This window comes from Schistocerca piceifrons, chromosome X (genome assembly GCF_021461385.2).
Source record: "Schistocerca piceifrons isolate TAMUIC-IGC-003096 chromosome X, iqSchPice1.1, whole genome shotgun sequence".
NCBI lineage: Eukaryota > Metazoa > Arthropoda > Insecta > Orthoptera > Acrididae > Schistocerca > Schistocerca piceifrons.
The window spans coordinates 499,223,079-499,242,013 of NC_060149.1; the positions used below are offsets into that span (position 1 = coordinate 499,223,079).

General features: G+C 40.9%; 1 long non-coding RNA gene across 1 annotated transcript in view; it reads left to right on the top strand.

Annotated features, from left to right (window-relative positions):
• Nucleotides 1-6,615, top strand: part of LOC124721373 — a 115,534-nt gene extending 108,919 nt beyond the window's left edge. The window contains exon 5 of the long non-coding RNA XR_007006324.1: nt 6,149-6,615. This is a non-coding gene — a long non-coding RNA (uncharacterized LOC124721373). The remainder of the gene's footprint in view (nt 1-6,148) is intronic.
• Nucleotides 6,616-18,935: the final 12,320 nt, after the last annotated feature.

Consider the following 18,935-nt stretch of genomic DNA (forward strand, 5'->3'; position numbering starts at 1 on the left):
CTTTTTGTTATGCTCCACAGTCATGCATTATACTTTCTAAAAATCAATCAGTTGACAGGCTTTATTGCTCATTGTAGAAATGCTGTAGACTCTCATTTCTAAGCACATGACCCCTTTTTACACTAAGAGTGTTTCAGTTGTTTATGTAGGTTATTTTTAAATTTCTATTTTTAAGTGGGAAAGCTACAAGAACAACCCCAGAAGTGAGGTCTCCTATTTTTAGGGGACATAGTGAAATTGTTAATACGGTTGTTGGTGACATTTTTGAGTCCTGTTTCTTTCACTCCTAAACAGACGCGCACATCACTTGAATGTTACTTGGAAGCTCAGTCTTGGTTTGACAGCCATTCAAAAGGGGGCTCTCATTGAATGCTACTATCAAATGAGATGTTAACAGTTATTCAATTTTTCAATGCAAAAAGCATTAAACTGGTTGAAATTTATCACCTGTCACTGCAAAATCCATTTGCAGCTTTGAATTACAGTGCACCAGCTCAACAAACATTTTAAAAACATGCGATATGCAAAACAAGCTACTGCAGGAGTGGTAGGGGTCAGTTTCCAAAGAGGCAGTCGTGAAGGTTGTAGAAACCATGCACAAAGTTCAGAGGATCACTCTGGATGCTCACTGAATTTTGGTTCCTGGGATTTCCTGAAGCATCATCTAAAGGCTTTTAACAGATAAATTGCAATATCTGAAGATGTGTGCAAGGTGGATACTGCATACCCTGACAGAAGACCACAATGGCAGTGAGTTGATTCTTCCTGCGCATTTCTTCACCGCAGTGCAGTCAAAAAGGTCAGCTCCTTGGACTCGATTGTCACATGTGATAAAAGCGGTCATTCCACTTCATGCCTGAGCTGAAACAATAGTCATGTGGTTTGTGGCATCCCTCTACACTCAAGCCATGAAAATTCAAACAAACAGTGCCTCCCAGTAAAGTCATGGCAACTGTGTTTAGGGATCAGAAGTGGGTACTGTTGGCCGACATTCTGTCTGCTGGGACAACAGTGAATGAATGGTGATAGGTACTGTGAAACACTGAAGAAACTCAAAAGGGCAATTCAGAACTGGAGAAGACGAATGTTGACCAAGGCCAGAAGCATTCTCCATGAGAACGCCCACCTACAGTTCGCCTGTCAAACCGTCAGTCTCATGCAAAAACTTTGTCATCCACCCGCCATACAGTCCAGACATGGCACTCAGTGACTACCACCTATTCCAAAAGTTAAAGGAACATTTGTGTGAATGGTGGTTCTGCTCTGATGATAAGATGAAAGATGAATTTCACCGCCATGTCCTTCAGGAAGTGTTGAGCTTGTACGACATAGGCATTGTGAATCATGTATAAATGCTTCGACTCCCTTTTCGCTGTAAAATCCAGTTGATCTAGTTCTGGGCGTGGTTGGTTTGCTGTTCTGTGATTAATTACTTTACAAGTGGAACCTTGTGGTTTGGCTGTAGTAGTATTCTACCTCTACCTTAAGTATATGTGTTTCTGATTTGTATTGATGCTGAAGGACATTAAGTATTATTTAATTGAAACTGGACTTCTGTGCAAGAAGTTTCTCATGTTTGGTAATGCAACTTGATTTCTAGGTTGTAAGAGATGAACAGATTCATTATCTCAGTTCTTGCATTATGCGTTTTTTTTACAGTTTATATGAAAGTACCTACAAATGAATAAGGTTTCGTCATCTTTTTCTTTTTTAATGTACATATCCTGACACAAAGAATGTGGAGCACCCAGAAGTAGTAGTTGGATGTCAATAGAACTTTTCCTACACTTGCACATGATTGTCAGATATGTAAATTCTCCATGACAGGTAGAACTGCATTAATGTTGTTTGTGTTCAGTCTTTTTACCAGGTCTGGTAGGGTATATAAGGGGCATGAACAGCGTCAGAAGTTGAGTGATCACTCTGGACTCCATGCAACGTTCTGTTCCATGCTGCACCATTGGTGCAACAGCCGGACTAGGAAATTGCTGCACAGTGCGTAGGTTGCTGTTAACATCACAACACAAACAATTGCATTTGGAGTGGTGCTATGACTGGGGAGCATGAACTACAGATGCACTGCATTGTATTCAACAATGAATAGTGATTCTGCACTACCCCAAATGATTATTGTTGGCAAGTATAGTATCGATCTTTGGAGAGGTCCTATTTTTCAAATGTTTTGAAGAGGCACAGCAGTATTATTGCAGGCATCATAGTGTGGGGAGCCATCGGGTATGACTGTAGGTCACAGCTGGTAGTGATTTAGGAATGCTAATGGTGCAACAGCATATCATGAACATCCTGCGTCCTCATGTGTTACCTCAGGTACAACAGTATGGTAGTGCCATTTTTCAACACACAGTGCTCATCCACACATGGCACATGTGCCTAGGAAGCTTCTGTAATGGTGAGGTACACCCCTGCCCAGGAAGATATCCAAATCTGTCCCCCAATAGAGCATGTGTGCGACCAGCTTGGATGTCAACTCTGTCTCGCAGTAGCAGCTGCAATTGCATATACCATTTCCAAAAATTATGGGCCAGCTTGCCTTCTGAAAGGCTAAAACGATTTCGACACCCTTTCCAACTGAATTGGAGCACACAATTAGGTCATAGGCGGGTGCAATGTCATACTAATAAGTTGCTTCTTTGTAAAATTGTAGCAGCCAACTACTAGCCAATTGTAGCTCTTTATCAAGTGCCACTTGTTTGCTGTGTTGCCAGTTCTGTCAAATATAGCTGGCAGCACACCACCTATATGCCCCCCCCCCCCCCCCCTCTCCTGCATACCACTGCAATCTGTCAGTCACAAGAAGAGTTACAGACACAAAGTAGTTTTACAGTACTCCTTTTTTCAGTGAAGATGCAGTTTCCACCCCTCTAGAATTGTAAACTGCTAATTCATAGGTAAAGGAAACAAAAGAAAAATTCGGAGTAGGAATTAAAATCCATGGGGAAGAAATAAAACCTTTGAGGTTCGCCGATGACATTGTAATTCTGTCAGAGACAGCAAAGGACCTGGAACAGCAGCTGAACGGAATGGACAGTGTCTTGAAAGGAGGATGAACATCAACAAAAGCAAAACGAGGATAATGGAATGTAGTCGAATTAAGTCAGGTGGTGCTGAGGGAATTAGATTAGGAAATGAGACACTTAAAGTAGTAAAGGAGTTTTGCTATTTGGGGAGCAAAATAACTGATAATGGTCGAAGTAGAGAAGATATAAAATGTAGAGTGGCAATGGCAAGGAAAGCATTTGTGAAGAAGAGAAATTTGTTAACATTGAGTATAGATTTAAGTGTCAGGAAGTCGTTTCTGAAAGTATTTGTATGGAGTGTAGCCATGTATGGAAGTGAAACATGGATGATAAATAGTTTGGACAAGAAGAGAATAGAAGCTTTCGAAATGTGGTGCTACAGAAGAATGCTGAAGATTAGATGGGTAGATCACATAACTAATGAGGAGGTATTGAATAGAATTGGAGAGAAGAGGAGTTTGTGGCACAACTTGATAAGTAGAAGGGACCAGTTGGTGCAACATGTTCTGAGGCATCAAGGGATCACAAATTTAGCATTGGAGGGCAGCATGGAGGGTAAAAATCGTAGTGGGAGACCAAGAGATGAATAAACTAAGCAGATTCAGAAGGATGTAGGATGCAGTAAGTACTGGGAGATGAAGCAGCTTGGTCAGGATAGGGTAGCATGGAGAGCTGCGTCAAACCAAGTCTCAGGACTGAAGACCACAACAACAGCAACAACAATTCATAGGTCTCTAATTTACTGTCACTGATTTATCCTCCCTCAACTATTACTCAATTAGACACTTGGCATAATCATTTATTAATTCATTATAAGTATAATTTCAAATTAATTTATTGCATGGAGAATGAACGTTTTGATGGATAAACATAGTAATGTATCATTTCTCAGTATTGCGTGGTTGAGCATTTACCAGTGTTTTTCTTTTGGTTCACAATCTTTTTCATGTCATCTTCTTCTGTACATAAGCCTACCACCATTTTTATGAAATTAGTGTTGTGTGATACTTTTATATACCAAAGTTTTTCACTATGGGGTCATAAGGCGTATATTTGTCTTTTTCAGCTAGCACATCTGATTTTTCACTCCTATCAGACCATATTAGTTTCTGACTGTTTTGCAGATATGAGTAAACACCTTGAATATTACAGACACCAACCTAGTTAAATGCACACCATCTTCTTATAGGCACTGTAAATTTTGAAAATTATTCACGTCTGTGAAGACTGCTCCAAGGTTACCATATTCACTCACTGATCTCGATTTTGTGTTACTGCTTAATTATGAACCTTGATCATACATATACACTTCTCATTTAATGAACTAGGTTTCTTGTCTCATGAATAATTTCGTCTTTACTGCTGCTTTTAGTGGATTTGTCCCAGTGTGTATAACAACACATTGAAGGCTGCTAACAAAGGTAGGAGCACATGGAGTACGTTTACAGATATGTGTGTGGCTTGAAGACTTCTTAAGTAGTAGAACCCAGTAGTTGTCCTCAATGGCAAGTGTTCATCAGAGACAGGGATACTGTCAGGAATGCCACAGGTAAGTGTGATAGGACCACTGTTGTTCTTGATATCCATAAATGCTTTGGCAAACAGAGTGGGCTGCAATCTGCTGCTGTTTGCTGATGATTGTGTGTTGTACAGTAAGGTGTCAAAGTTGAGTTATTGTAAGAAGATACAAGATTACTTAGACAAAATTCCCAGTTGATGTGATGAATGGCAGCTAGCTCTGAATGTGTAAACATATAAGTTAATGCAGATGAGGAGAAAGAACAAACCTTTAATGGTCAGGTACATTATTACTTGTGACCAGCTTTACACGGTCAAGTTCTTTAAATATGTGGGCATAACGTAGCAGAGCGATATGAAATGGAACAAGCGTGTAAGAACTGTTGTTGGGAAAGCAAATGGTCAAATTCAGTTTATTGGGAGAACTTTAGGTAAGAGTGGTTTACCTGTAAAGGAGACTGCTTATAGGATGGATGCTGGTGAGACAGATTCTTGAGTAATGCTAGAGTGTTTGGGATCCATTCTAGGTTGGATTGAAGGAAGACATCAAAGCAATTCAGAGGCAGGCTGCTGGATTTGTTAGCAGTAGGTTCAAACAACACTAGTGTTATAGAGAGATTTCAGAAATTCAAACAGAAATCCCTGGAGGGAATATGTTCTTTTCAAGAAAGACCATTGAGAATATATAGAAAACTGGCACTGACTGCCAAACTATTCTACTGCCACCAACATACATTGATTGTAAAGACCATGAAGATAAGGTGTACAAAAAAATGAGGGCTCATATGGAAGCATATAGGCAGTCATTTTCCCCACACACTATTTGTAAGTGGAACAGCAAAGGAAATGACTAGTAGTGGTACAGGATACCCTCCACCAAGCACCATACAGTGGCTTGTGGAATATTTGTATTGATGTAGGTGTAGAAAGACATGTCTGCAGTAACTTATTTTGCATTCTACATAATTTTGAAATGTTTGCTGAGCTGTTGCATTGTAATTCAAAGTTGCAAATGATGTTTGTAGTTGCAGTTTGGGGTGGTACCATTATTCAGAAGCAAAACAGAAATTTAATCATGCTTAACAAATTGTCCCCCATATCGACACGGAGGAACCTGCTTGTCATTTTAGTTGTCACATCCATAACGAGGAAAAAAAAAGCCATAAAATTAAATCTCTACCCATGTACCCATAAACAATATACTACACTAATAAATAAAAACCTGAAAAAGAATATGTTGCCCTTAACTGCCAATATCAAAATATGTCAATAACAGACAACCATAAACTCTTCAAATATTAGTATCACTAACAGCAGTCAGAGACTCCAGTGGCACTAACACCACCCACAAATGTTTCAGAATCATGAACATCCCACACTAGTGTGTGTCACCGCATACTCCAACACACCCTCTGCAGACCCAACACCTTTCAAATATGCCACACCAGCAGGATATCACACAATACAGATATGTCATGGGTCAAAGCAAACAAGTGGTATCTAACACTTGAGTTGACTCTTGCTGCACTGTTATATTGGAAACATCTTAATAAAATTGTTACTATAGCTGTCTGTGTTTCTGTTGCTTACAGGTGCCTGGTGACAAGTAAACATGATCATCTATGTAACATCCACCACAGTTGACAGGAAGTGCAACTCAAAGCATTAGATAACCTGTAAAAGCAGTTTCACTATGGATGCAGTAACTAAACACAAAGAAACACTGCTGTGAATATGAGGATGTCAGAGATCTATAAGTAATTTAATAATGATCCAGTGTGATTCAGAAAGTGACAGTGATTGAAACATTAGTAAAATCTTTGTGCTACAGTAATTAAACTTTGCAGTTAGAATGTGAATGGAATGTTCAAGTTAAAAGTCAGTGTGATGTGTTCAATACAGCTGATTTGCTCTCAACCAACTGACATGCTATACAGCTGTAAATATATACAAGGTGTTTCACTAAATGTGTTTGCCTCTGTAAGTTACGAAGTAATAGGCAGTGGAAATATTTATTGCAGTAGGTCACCATAAGAAATGTTACACTGTCTGCAGAGCTGTGGACATAGTTTATTGTGTTATTATCCAAAGAGTTACAGCAAAAATATACAATTTTTTAATTGGAACGATAGTTGTTTCTATCATGCATTGGAATCAGTAACACCAGCTGTATATACATCAATTTAAGTTAGATTCCTATCACTTTTAATTTGGTAGCTACAACCCTTCAAAGTTTCAGGCACAGATACCACACACACTGCGCATAACGCAATGCACCTTCTAGATGTGGTGTGGCTGACTTGTAATGTCGCTGGTGTCACGGAGCGAGAAGCTTCCTCGATGTGCTGTTAGACTGCCGAGTGTCACCGCACACAGCCCTATACCTCACAGTTCGAGCCACACAAACAAATGGTGATCAATATACCACAGTTACTGGCATCGGATGAATATAGCATGTACGAACAATGACTACGTTTACATGTTGCTGATGCTCGGCGAGTGCCGACACGATGCCACTGAAGCAGCCATGGCATACGCTGTGAAATATCCTAGGTGAAGAGATCTGGCAGCCATTACGTTCTTATGGAGTTGGTTTTGGCTGCAGTACACCACGATCCACATGCCGTTGCTGCAGTCGCTGGTGTCAGTCTCACATCTGTGTGGCGTATAGTACATGCCCACAGGTTTCACCCGTACTGCCTGTCACTGACCCAGTAGCTGCATGGGAATGATTTCCGTGCAAGAGTTACATTCTGTGAATGAACCGTGCGTAATTTCATGCTGGAGTCTTTGCAAGGTGTTAGTTCTCAGATGAGTCCACGTTCACAAATTATGGTACAATGAATCGCCATAACATGCATTACTGGGCCACAGACAATCCTTGGTGGGTACGACCTGTTGACCGGCAATGTAGGTGGTCTATTAGTGTATGTTGTGGAATCGTGGGGATGAAATCATCGGTCAAGACTACTTCCCAGGTACACTGACAGGTGAATTATATTGCACGTTTATAGTTGACAGTTTGGGTGGTCTCCTTGAACGTGTGTGTCTACACATGAGAGTCCGTATGTGGATGCAGCACGATGGTCACCCAGCCCATTCTGCGCACGCTGTTGTGGAAGAACTAAACAGCAGGTTTGCGGGAAGGTGGTTGGGATGCCATGGTCCTCATTCATGGCCTGCAAGATCACCTGATTTAACACCATTAGATTTCCTTTTGTGGAGATATCTAAAGGATCGTGTTTATGTCACTGAGCCCACATCCCCAGATGATCTGAAACGGCACAGGATGCATGTTGCTCTGTGACACTGGTGATGTTACATCTCGTCCGTAGATCCTTTAGAAGGCACATTGCATTGGCATTCAGGAACATGGACACACATTTGAACATTGAATTAACTTCCCACCTCCAGAACATCCATCACCCACAACACAGCCATGTATTATGTACAACGTGTGGTATCTGCCCCTGAAACTTTGAAGGGTTGTAGCTCCCAAACTAAAAGTGATAGGAATGCAATTTAAATTGATGTATACACTGCTGGTGTTACTGATTCCATTGCGTGATAGAAACGACGATTATTCCATTTAAAGAATTGTATCTTTTTGCTGTAATTCTTTGGATAACAACACAATAAACTATGTTAATAGTTCCGCAGACAGTGTAACGTTTCTTATGGTGACCTACCACAATAAATATTTCTGTTGCCTATTGCTTCGTAACTTAAGGAGGCAAGCACATTTAGTGAAACACTCTGTATATTCCAAGCTAACTGTTAATCTTTTGGCAATATTGAGCAACAACAGATTAACTTGTAAGTTATTTTGAATGAAGTGTAGGCAATGGTAGATACATCTAAATTGAATTGTATAGAGGTAGAATAATGCTGGATTACACATGATTGTTGACTGTATTGGATGAGAAGCTCATAAGCTCATACAGAGATTGCTAGGTTCCTGTGCTGGAAGTTGCTTTGTGTAACAAGTCCTCTCTTACTGTAAAGTTTGAGAATATTTGAGCATCTTCTATTTGTTGCAATAGTTCTCTCTCTTGAAGACCGGGATGTTGGAATAAGCATTAGTATTGTGAATTTGTTTGACCCCTCACCTCCCTCCATAGTAAATGCCCAATTCCATTGAAAACCACTTTAGATGCTTCTTTAAATGGTAAAAAAAGATTTTTTATTAACTAGACAGCATGATGTTCATCCTTATGCTTATTTAATATCTCAACCTGATAATTACATATATGGCGGACCTGATAATTAAATATTTAAATTTTTCAAATGCCTGAGCTTGGGTCATGCTGCTGCTGTGTGTTTAACCTATGTGTGGGGTTTATAACCTCCTAGCTCAAATAGGAGTGGAGATACGGACTCAAACGTATTTTTTCCAGTCTATGATGTATAGGTTGCACTGCAAGACAGATTTGTTGTGTGGGAACAGAACCAGACTGCCAAATCGACCTGGTTTGCAGGTAAGTGTACATGTCAGGGGCAAGAAACTGTTTTGTGAGCCTTGCCATGTAAACTAATCTGCATGACAGATGTGTTATATTGTAGTATTGATCAGCTTTATCGACCTGCTTTGCATGGCACCCTATTCATCAGGGGCAAATAATTGAATGAAGCAGGTAGGAGATATAGAGAGGTGGTGGGCAGGTGGAAGAGGAGGAGGCAGAGATGGAAAGAGGAAGGGGGAGGAGGATATGGCCAGAGGGAAGGAGAGGAACATGGTTAGAGAGAGGGGACAAGGAGGGGGGGGGAGAGAGAGAGAGAGAGAGAGAGAGAGAGAGAGAGAGAGAGAGAGAGAGAGAGAGAGGGGGGGGGGGGGGGGAGACATATACAGATGGATAAATGTGGGACAATGAGGTGGACAGACAGACAGGCAGAGGGAAGAAGAAGAGACAGAGAGGGGTAGGAGGGGATGTGTTAAATATATGTCTCAAATGTATATGCGGGAAAAGCTGCAGGAAGAGGGCTAGGAACAAAAAATTGTAAAAGTTAAAACCATGTCAAAGCAGAAGCTTAAGATTTGGTAGCAGAAGTGGAAGAGAGAGTTCTGCCTGCCACGCACCAGGCAGACACGAAAGGTGGAATCCCTAGATATTTTTCATAGCCTCTCAAAGTTCTTCAAATTAATTATTGCCTGTGAGAGTCCTTAGAGCACTTACTTGTGAAATACAAAAGTCCACTGTTCAAGTCCTGTTGTAGAATCCAGTTTTAATCTGCCAGGAAGTTTCAAATTGGCACACACTCCATTGCAGACTGAAATATCATCCTGGAAGCAATTCCCAAGGCTCTAGCTAACCAATTTCTCCACTATATCTTTTCCTCCAGGAATGCTAGTTCCACAAGGTATGCAGGAGAAATTCTGTGAAGTTTGGAAGGTACAAGTAGTAGCACTGCCAGAAGGGAAACTGTGGGAGTGGGCCGTGAGTCATGCTTGGATAGCATGCAAGGCTTCGCACAAGTCTGTGCACCTAAGAGCAGCTCACAAAACCTCATTGGTCTGCTCTTCCTTATCCAGCCAGCAGTGGCCCAGTGAAGGATGCACTCCTTGATAGGCAGTACGTTTTTGTAGAAAAAAGAGTGGGGAATAATATGGTATTTTGGAATCCTAAATAAAACCAACCTGCTTGCAGAAAAAAGGTATTGCAGTACTGAAACTTCTTGGCAGATTAAAACTGTGTACCGGACCGGGACTCGAACTCGGGACCTTTGCCTTCGCAGGAGAGCTTCTGTAAAGTTAGAAAGGTAGGAGACAAGGTACTGGCAGAAGTAAAGCTGTGAGGACGGGGCGTGAGTCATGCTTTGGTAGCTCATTTGGTAGAGCACTTGCCCTTGAAAGGCAAAGGTCCCAAGTTCGAGTCTCGGTCCGGCACACAGTTTTAATCTGCCAGTAAGTTTCATATCAGCGCACACTCCACTGCAGAGTGAAAATCTCATTCTGTTGCATTACTTATTGAACACCCCTCATCATTTCACAGTTTTTTCTTGTAACACAAAACAACAATCATTTAACATGAATGAAAACATGCAGTTTCCCGAACAACAAATAAACCTCCTTCTGCAGTTGCCACGTCGTTGAGATTTATGGTATATAATTTTGTCATTAGACAAGTCAAAGTAAACAATGGTTGTTATGTTTCTGCATGTCTCTTAGGTAGTGCCAGTGTCGCAACATTTCAATCAATGTCAGAATTTGGTGAATGCATTTTGATGCTGAAGATGATTGAAAATTACTTTCATTATGAGGGGTTCTTCACAGTTGGTGAATATTCAAACTAAACTTGACATTTAATGAAATGCTTTGCAAAGTGTCTATGTTATTGGACAGTCCTATAATATTGCTGGCTGAATATGTTGCAGTTGAGGATGATGTGTGTTCAGTGTCAATTATGATGGATGAAGACATTTTGCAAGTAGTTCAGAGCTCAAACTGTCACAGTGGTGTAGACAATAACAAATTTGGCACTGGAATTATCATTGCACTTTCTCCCCCCCCACTACATACGAAATGCCAAACATCATAAAAAGTGTGTACAGCTATTTTAATGCACAATCAAATGGTGAAATGAATAAAATGATGGGAACATAGAACAATATGTTGAAAATTTGATGACTCATAAAGAAAGATATTGTTTTCAGAGAGCAATAAAAGTAAAAAAAAAAATTATCATATAGTGCTAGTAAATGCAATTTCCTTAGGAAATAAAAGTGGAAAGGAACTCCAACTACATGGACAAATCTAGAAAGTTTTTCAGTGATACTTTGAGTATTTTGGTATAAAGGACCCATGGTCTCCATTAGCTCATTAAAAAGTAATTACATTTTGTTTGATGTATTACCCCATTTATCTTTGCATCCGTACTGCACAGCAGTGTGAATGTCGGTAATATGCGTGGTGTGCAGAGTTGTAAAACTACCATAGGCTTCTGTACATTACCATAAATAAGCACAGAGTAGGTATTTCTCCTAGTAGCTTTCATCAGCTTAGGTTGTAACCATTTTCGTTACCTGTACATTAGGCGTGTTGCTTACCTATCATGTGTCACTTCATTTCGTTTGCTTTGTTTGCATATACTGTCAGTCTCTTATTAGATTCCCACAGAAACCAGAAGTGGTGGACTATCTAGAAACTGACTGAAGATAGTCACTGCATAACCTATGAAACATTTTTGTTCTACATAATTATCCTTTTGTCTTTTACTTAAAAATACACAGTATGTATTGCAAAATTGAAATTGTCAAAGTTTAATTCTGGTTTTATTTGAAAATTGTTGATTTTTAATGTGAAACGGAGGGATGTAACAGAAAAAAAAATACTGCTACAAGGTGCAATTTCCTTAATAAAAGTCATAGCAAACATTGCTTCAATACTTTGTTGAGCTTATATACAACATATTTCTGTTTTTCACAAATGACTCAGGAATTGTCAGTGTTAACAGGAAAGTCTTGCCTATGATCATGAGGAAGAATGACCTGTTGAATACAAAATAACAACAATAATTATGTAGATAATTTTTATTTTTGTGCATGCAAACTGCACTTGAGTCGTCATTGCTTGGGTTACATAAAAATGCTGAACTAACACGCTCAGCTAGTTTTTATTACTTATAAAATGCAGTTTATATTTTGTAAGAATATAAAAGAATAAGTGGAATAATACTGAACAGTGTGCAGTTCTAATAATGTGTAAAACAAACCAACAAAAAACAAAGAAGTCATTGGCTCCCCTTTTATTTCTCACAATTATTAATACAGTAAATGTATTTGCAATTGCGAATAAGGGCAATCGTCAGCTTAGATTGGAATGACAACAGTGACAATTTGTACCAGACTGGGACTCGAACCTGGATTTCCCTCTTATCATGAGCTGTCGCCTTACCATTTTTCTGTCTGTGCATGTCCCACGGCCAGACCCAAACTTCCGTATGTCGTCAACCATGCATCTATGACCTGTAGCTGTACATCCATTATGTATATTCCTGTACAGGTCAGACACTGTACTCGAAAGTCACTCTTGCCTGCTATTGGCAGAGAAATACAGTATTGCAGTGCCTGTGTTATTCTGGTTACAGTGCAAAATTCCTTCGGACATGTATACATGTCCAAAGGAACAGGCACTGCGGTGACTGCAGCCATTACGAAATACATTAAATGTATTCGCGACTGCATATAAGGGCAAGCATAAGCTGGAGAATAGAATGATGACAATGAAAATTTGTGCTGTACTGTGACTTGAACCCGGATTTCCTGCTTATCACGAGTGGTCTCATAATCAATAGGCTATCTGAGCAGGACTCTTGACTATACCCTGTCAAAAGCATTCAAGATGTGAAGAATACAGTCTACTATGATAATTTTGGTAGGAATTTAACACAAGACACTAATAGATAGTGGAGAATAAAGTAGCAACTGAGCCAAAGCTCCTCACAACAAGTTTGAAAAGAATCAAATTTTCAGTCTGCCGTCACATTATGAAAACTGTTGCATGCAATTGGGTTAAAATGGAAAAGACATGCTAGCAACAGGAAAATTTTGAGTACCTGATTGTTACTTAGCAAGCAAAATACTTCAGTAGCATCAGAACTTTCCATTCATAAAACAAGAACATTGTTTTAGATGAGTCTTGGGTGAGCAATGGTATTACATGTAGTAAATGCAGGCAGAGCAAAAATATAATGGGTGTCACTACAAATACCAGGAGCAAATTTATCAGTGGAGCAGAAATGATTTTTATAGAGCCTGAAACCCTAGTGATGTTTATCACAGGTAAATGAATGATATAATTTTGATAAGTGGGTATAGGAACAATTCCTCCTCCATCTACTCATTGGTAGTATTATAATTTTTGGTCATACTCCTTATTATAGTGTGCAAGAAACAAACCACTCACAAAATATGCTGTTGAAATCACTATCATTGATTAACAACAAAATAATTATGTACCATGTGGAGGAAAAATTAAGTTTGAACTGATTCAGAAGTTTGAAAGTCCTGTAAAGAGGTACTGTTTTGACAAATTAGTGAAATGCCTTGGGTGCACAGTTCTCATATTTTCAGAATGAGATTTTCACTCTGCAGCGGAGTGTGCACTGATATGAAATTTCCTGGCAGATTAAAACTGTGTGCCGGACCGAGACTCAAACTCAGGACCTTTGCCTTTCGCGGGCGAGTGCTCTACCAACTGAGCTACCCAAGCACGACTCATGCCCTGTCCTCACAGCTTTATTTCTGCCAGTACCTCGCCTCCTACCTTCCAAACCTTACAGAAGCTCTCCTGCGTACCTTGCAGAACTAGCACTCCTGAAAGAAAGGATATTGCGGAGACATGGCTTAGCCACAGCCTGGGGGATGTTTCCAGAATGAAGTCCCGAGTTTGAGTCTCGGTCCGGCACACAGTTTCAATCTGTCAGGAAGTTTCAGTTCTCATATTAGCTCCATACTTGTATGAACTGAATGCCACAGAGATAGTATGGGTGAAAACTGAAAAACGTGTGGTACATTTCTGGAGAGAAGCTGTTAGAAGCTTGCAATTGCATCTGCTATTGTAGCTGATGCAGAAAATTTTGGTTAAAATGTCATCAAAAGAGAGAATATGTTTTGGGAAAAGAACAGGTTAATAGATGACACCATGTATGTAATACTCAAAAACTATGCTATAAAGATGTTACAAAAATTTAAAATTTTGTACCTATTAGCATTTTTATGTAATAAAATTTGTTTTGAACCAATATTTAAAAGAACTTTTCCCTTTTACTGCCATAAACCCAGAAACCGCACCCTTGATATGAAATATATGTGCAGTAAAATTTATTGTTTTTGGAACATAACTTCTTTATTGCAAAATCTGTGTTCCAAAAAGTTACAAATTTGTTTCAGATAAGGAGCTAAGACCTCCCAAAGATCACCACAAAAAGGTAAAAGAATGTGCTTAATACACATCTGTAACAAAAAGATGTGTAATGTTGAAACTGATTTCTATTTTTCTTCAAAATTTTTGACATACATGCTTAGCCCTCTCACTCCTGTTTTCTTTTGATAACTTGGTTGACATCACCTGCAACATTTATCCCAATTTTTAAAATTAAAATCATTTAGAATTCCGGTGGCATGCTCTGTGTTTTCACATGCACATTTATTCATCGGGGTTAGATATGTAACTCTGAGCAGTGCTTTCACATTGTTTATAGAAAGTTTGTTATGTTCATTATTCACTTTCATTGTATTACATTTACATCATGTTGATGAACATTCCATATACGGCCTTGCTGCAGTGGATACACCGGTTCCCACGAGATCACCGAAGTTAAGCACTGTTGGGCATGGCTGGCACTTGGATGGGTGACCGTCCAGCCGCCATGCGCTGTTGCCATTTTTCGGGGTGCACTCAGCCTTGTGATGCCAATTGAGGAGCTACTTGACTGAATAGAAGCGGCTTCGGTCAAGAAAACCATCATAACGACCAGGAGAGCGGTGTGCTGACCCCACGCCCCTCCTATCCGCATCCTCCTCTGAGGATGACACAAGTCGGATGGTCCCGGTAGGCCACTCCTGGCCTGATGACGCAGTGCTTTATTAACATGCCATGTATTGAATGTCCATCCACTGAGAGTAACACAAAGTAGGTGGCTCACAGTATTGTTTTGCATGAGTTCAGATGTTCAATAATAGTATTTCATTGCATACCTTACCAACTTTCAGCATCATATCACAAATTAATATGTTGGTTATTGCCTCCTTGTCTTAACTGACATCTCTCAGCAAAATTTGCTGTTAGCTTTCTAAGTCTGCGTTACTTGGAGTCACATGTGCTATACCCAATTGAAAGTTTTTCAGTTAATTAACCAAATACCATGTCCTCTTCTATAAATGTTGGAGTCTTCATTGTATGTATATATATATATATATATATATATATAAAACAAAGATGGCATGTCGATAGACACACAAACATACACACAAAATTCAAGCTTTCGCAACAAACTGTTGCCTCATCAGGAAAGAGGGAAGGAGAGGGAAAGACGAAAGGATATGGGTTTTAAGGGAGAGGGTAAAGAGTCATTCCAATCCCGGGAGCGGAAAGACTTACCTTTGGGGGGAAAAAAAGGACGGGTATACACTCGCACACACACACATATCCATCCACACATATACAGACACAAGCAGACATCTTTGTTTTTAGATATATTTTTCCCATGTGGAATGTTTCCCTCTATTAATATATATATATATATATATATATATATATATACACACACACACACTCCTGGAAATTGAAATAAGAACACCGTGAATTCATTGTCCCAGGAAGGGGAAACTTTATTGACACATTCCTGGGGTCAGATACATCACACTGACAGAACCACAGGCACATAGACACAGGCAACAGAGCATGCACAATGTCGGCACTAGTACAGTGTATATCCACCTTTCGCAGCAATGCAGGCCACTATTCTCCCATGGAGACGATCGTAGAGATGCTGGATGTAGTCCTGTGGAACGGCTTGCCATGCCATTTCCACCTGGCGCCTCAGTTGGACCAGCGTTCGTGCTGGACGTGCAGACCGCGTGAGACGACGCTTCATCCAGTCCCAAACATGCTCAATGGGGGACAGATCCGGAGATCTTGCTGGCCAGGGTAGTTGACTTACACCTTCTAGAGCACGTTGGGTGGCACGGGATACATGCAGACGTGCATTGTTCTGTTGGAACAGCAAGTTCCCTTGCCGGTCTAGGAATGGTAGAACGATGGGTTCGATGACGGTTTGGATGTACCGTGCACTATTCAGTGTCCCCTCGACGATCACCAGTGGTGTACGGCCAGTGTAGGAGATCGCTCCCCACACCATGATGCCGGGTGTTGGCCCTGTGTGCCTCGGTCGTATGTAGTCCTGATTGTGGCGCTCACCTGCACGGCGCCAAACACGCATACGACCATCATTGGCACCAAGGCAGAAGCGACTCTCATCGCTGAAGACGACACGTCTCCATTCATCCCTCCATTCACGCCTGTCGCGACACCACTGGAGGCGGGCTGCACGATGTTGGGGCGTGAACGGAAGACGGCCTAACGGTGTGCGGGACCGTAGCCCAGCTTCATGGAGACGGTTGCGAATGGTCCTCGCCGATACCCCAGGAGCAACAGTGTCCCTAATTTGCTGGGAAGTGGCGGTGCGGTCCCCTTAGGCACTGCGTAGGATCCTACGGTCTTGGCGTGCATCCGTGTGTCGCTGCGGTCCGGTCCCAGGTCGACGGGCACGTGCACCTTCCGCCGACCACTGGCGACAACATCGATGTACTGTGGAGACCTCACGCCCCACGTGTTGAGCAATTCGGCAGTACGTCCACCCGGCCTCCCGCATGCCCACTATACGCCCTCGCTCAAAGTCCGTCAACTGCACATACGGTTCACGTCCACGCTGTCGCGGCATGCTACCAGTGTTAAAGACTCCGTATGCCACGGCAAACTGGCTGACACTGACGGTGGCGGTGCACAAATGCTGCGCAGCTAGCGCCATTCGACGGCCAACACCGCGGTTCCTGGTGTGTCCGCTGTGCCGTGCGTGTGATCATTGCTTGTACAGCCCTCTCGCAGTGTCCGGAGCAAGTATGGTGGGTCTGACACACCGGTGTCAATGTGTTCTTTTTTCCATTTCCGGGAGTGTATATATATAAGTGTTAAAGGTAAAATTCACTTGTGCCTGTGAAATGTGTGTTCATACACTGTGGACAGTCTGGTGACATCATTTCAACCATCCTCCATCATTGGGTAGAGCTAGGTCTGTAGAGACATTGGTCAGAGTGCTTGTCCACTACTGCAATAGTAACCTTTTTAGAGAAAATGCGGAGACTAATGGAAATAATGTAATTTTTGCAGCATCAGATCTTGTGCAAACTGGTTGATATGGTAATGATACCACAGAATAACTTAGTATAGTAGAGACTGATGGTCGTGATAAAGGCAGCTAGCCTCACTTGTGAGATCTATACACAGTGATTGATTTGTGTCCTCTTTCCGAGGACTGATTAGGCCCTCTGGAGAGTCTAAACCAGGGGCTTCACTGGTTCTGTTATGAGATAGTAAATTTCTTGACTCAGTTACACAGTGGAAACTTGTAAATCCTCCATTGATAGGTCAGGTGTGCACTATACTTTGCCTGACAACTGCCTCAAACTACTAATATGACAACCTACACACAAAATAAATATTCTAGACATCTTAATAACAGAACCAATCATTTTGAAAGTGTCATCAATGGAGAAGGATTAGCAACAGTGTGCAGGAACAAGTCACCAAGGTAGCTTGGAAAGTAATTGTGTAAGACATCACCAACGTATTTCAAAGACAAACAGAGAACATTTTGTTCATGTCTGGCAAATATGGATTAATTGTGGTTAAAATTGAAATGTATGAACGGATGGTGACCAGGTAAGCACGTAGCAAGTAAGGTAATGAGATGGCAAAGACCCACCATGACTTAATGGTACCATTCATATTCTTTAACTAACTATGGTTTCTGCTGCAGGTGGACTGTGATGCAAGCAAAATATAGTGTAGATACTTGTTCCAACAGAATGCAGGGTAACCTCAAAGACTTAGAGAATGGTATTCAGGGAAATTTGTTTTTTAGAGGCAGCACAGATCATAGAACAGTAGGAAATTAGCAGTTGTAATTCTGGCAGGGGAAAGTAATATGTTACAGTTCCATTGAGTTAACATGTTAAGCATGCAGTGGTTAGATGTGGAGGGGCCAGGATGACCTGTCAAGCCCTCAGGACTGCTGTCACCAGTGGGATTGTAATGACATCAGTGAACATTGATTCCGAGTGTGAGAATGTGGGAACCAAAAAGTTGTTTGGTAATAGCACTGAACGTCAGTCAGAGCTCATAACAGGAATGTGGTATTATTTAACGCCATTCTACACTCCTTAGGCCCATATTTTAATGCCAACTTAGTCTGACAGGACTACACGTCTGCCGAAGATGTAGTTGTATGTGTCATGTGAACACAAGACTTTCTCATGGGATTTCTAAATTATTTCTGGCGAATGTCTGTGTGGTTCCTTCAACAAGGTGACTACCGGTACTGATTTATACCTTTTAATTACAGACAGTCTATGGAGAGCTTAAGTTAGCCAAGCTTAATGACTAAATTATTACCCCCTGCTGCCATTAATACATGTTAACATCAAGCTGTCACCACCGGTTAAAAGGTGACTGACATGCAAGTCTTCTGTACACGGTGTCCTGAGATCAGTTCCTGTCCCCGTCCAGAGTTGCAGACCTTAGATTGCATTGCGTTATGTTATTGTATAAGGATGAGGCATTTTGTAAAGTTTGATATCAAGAGCACAGCTTGAAAAAATGAG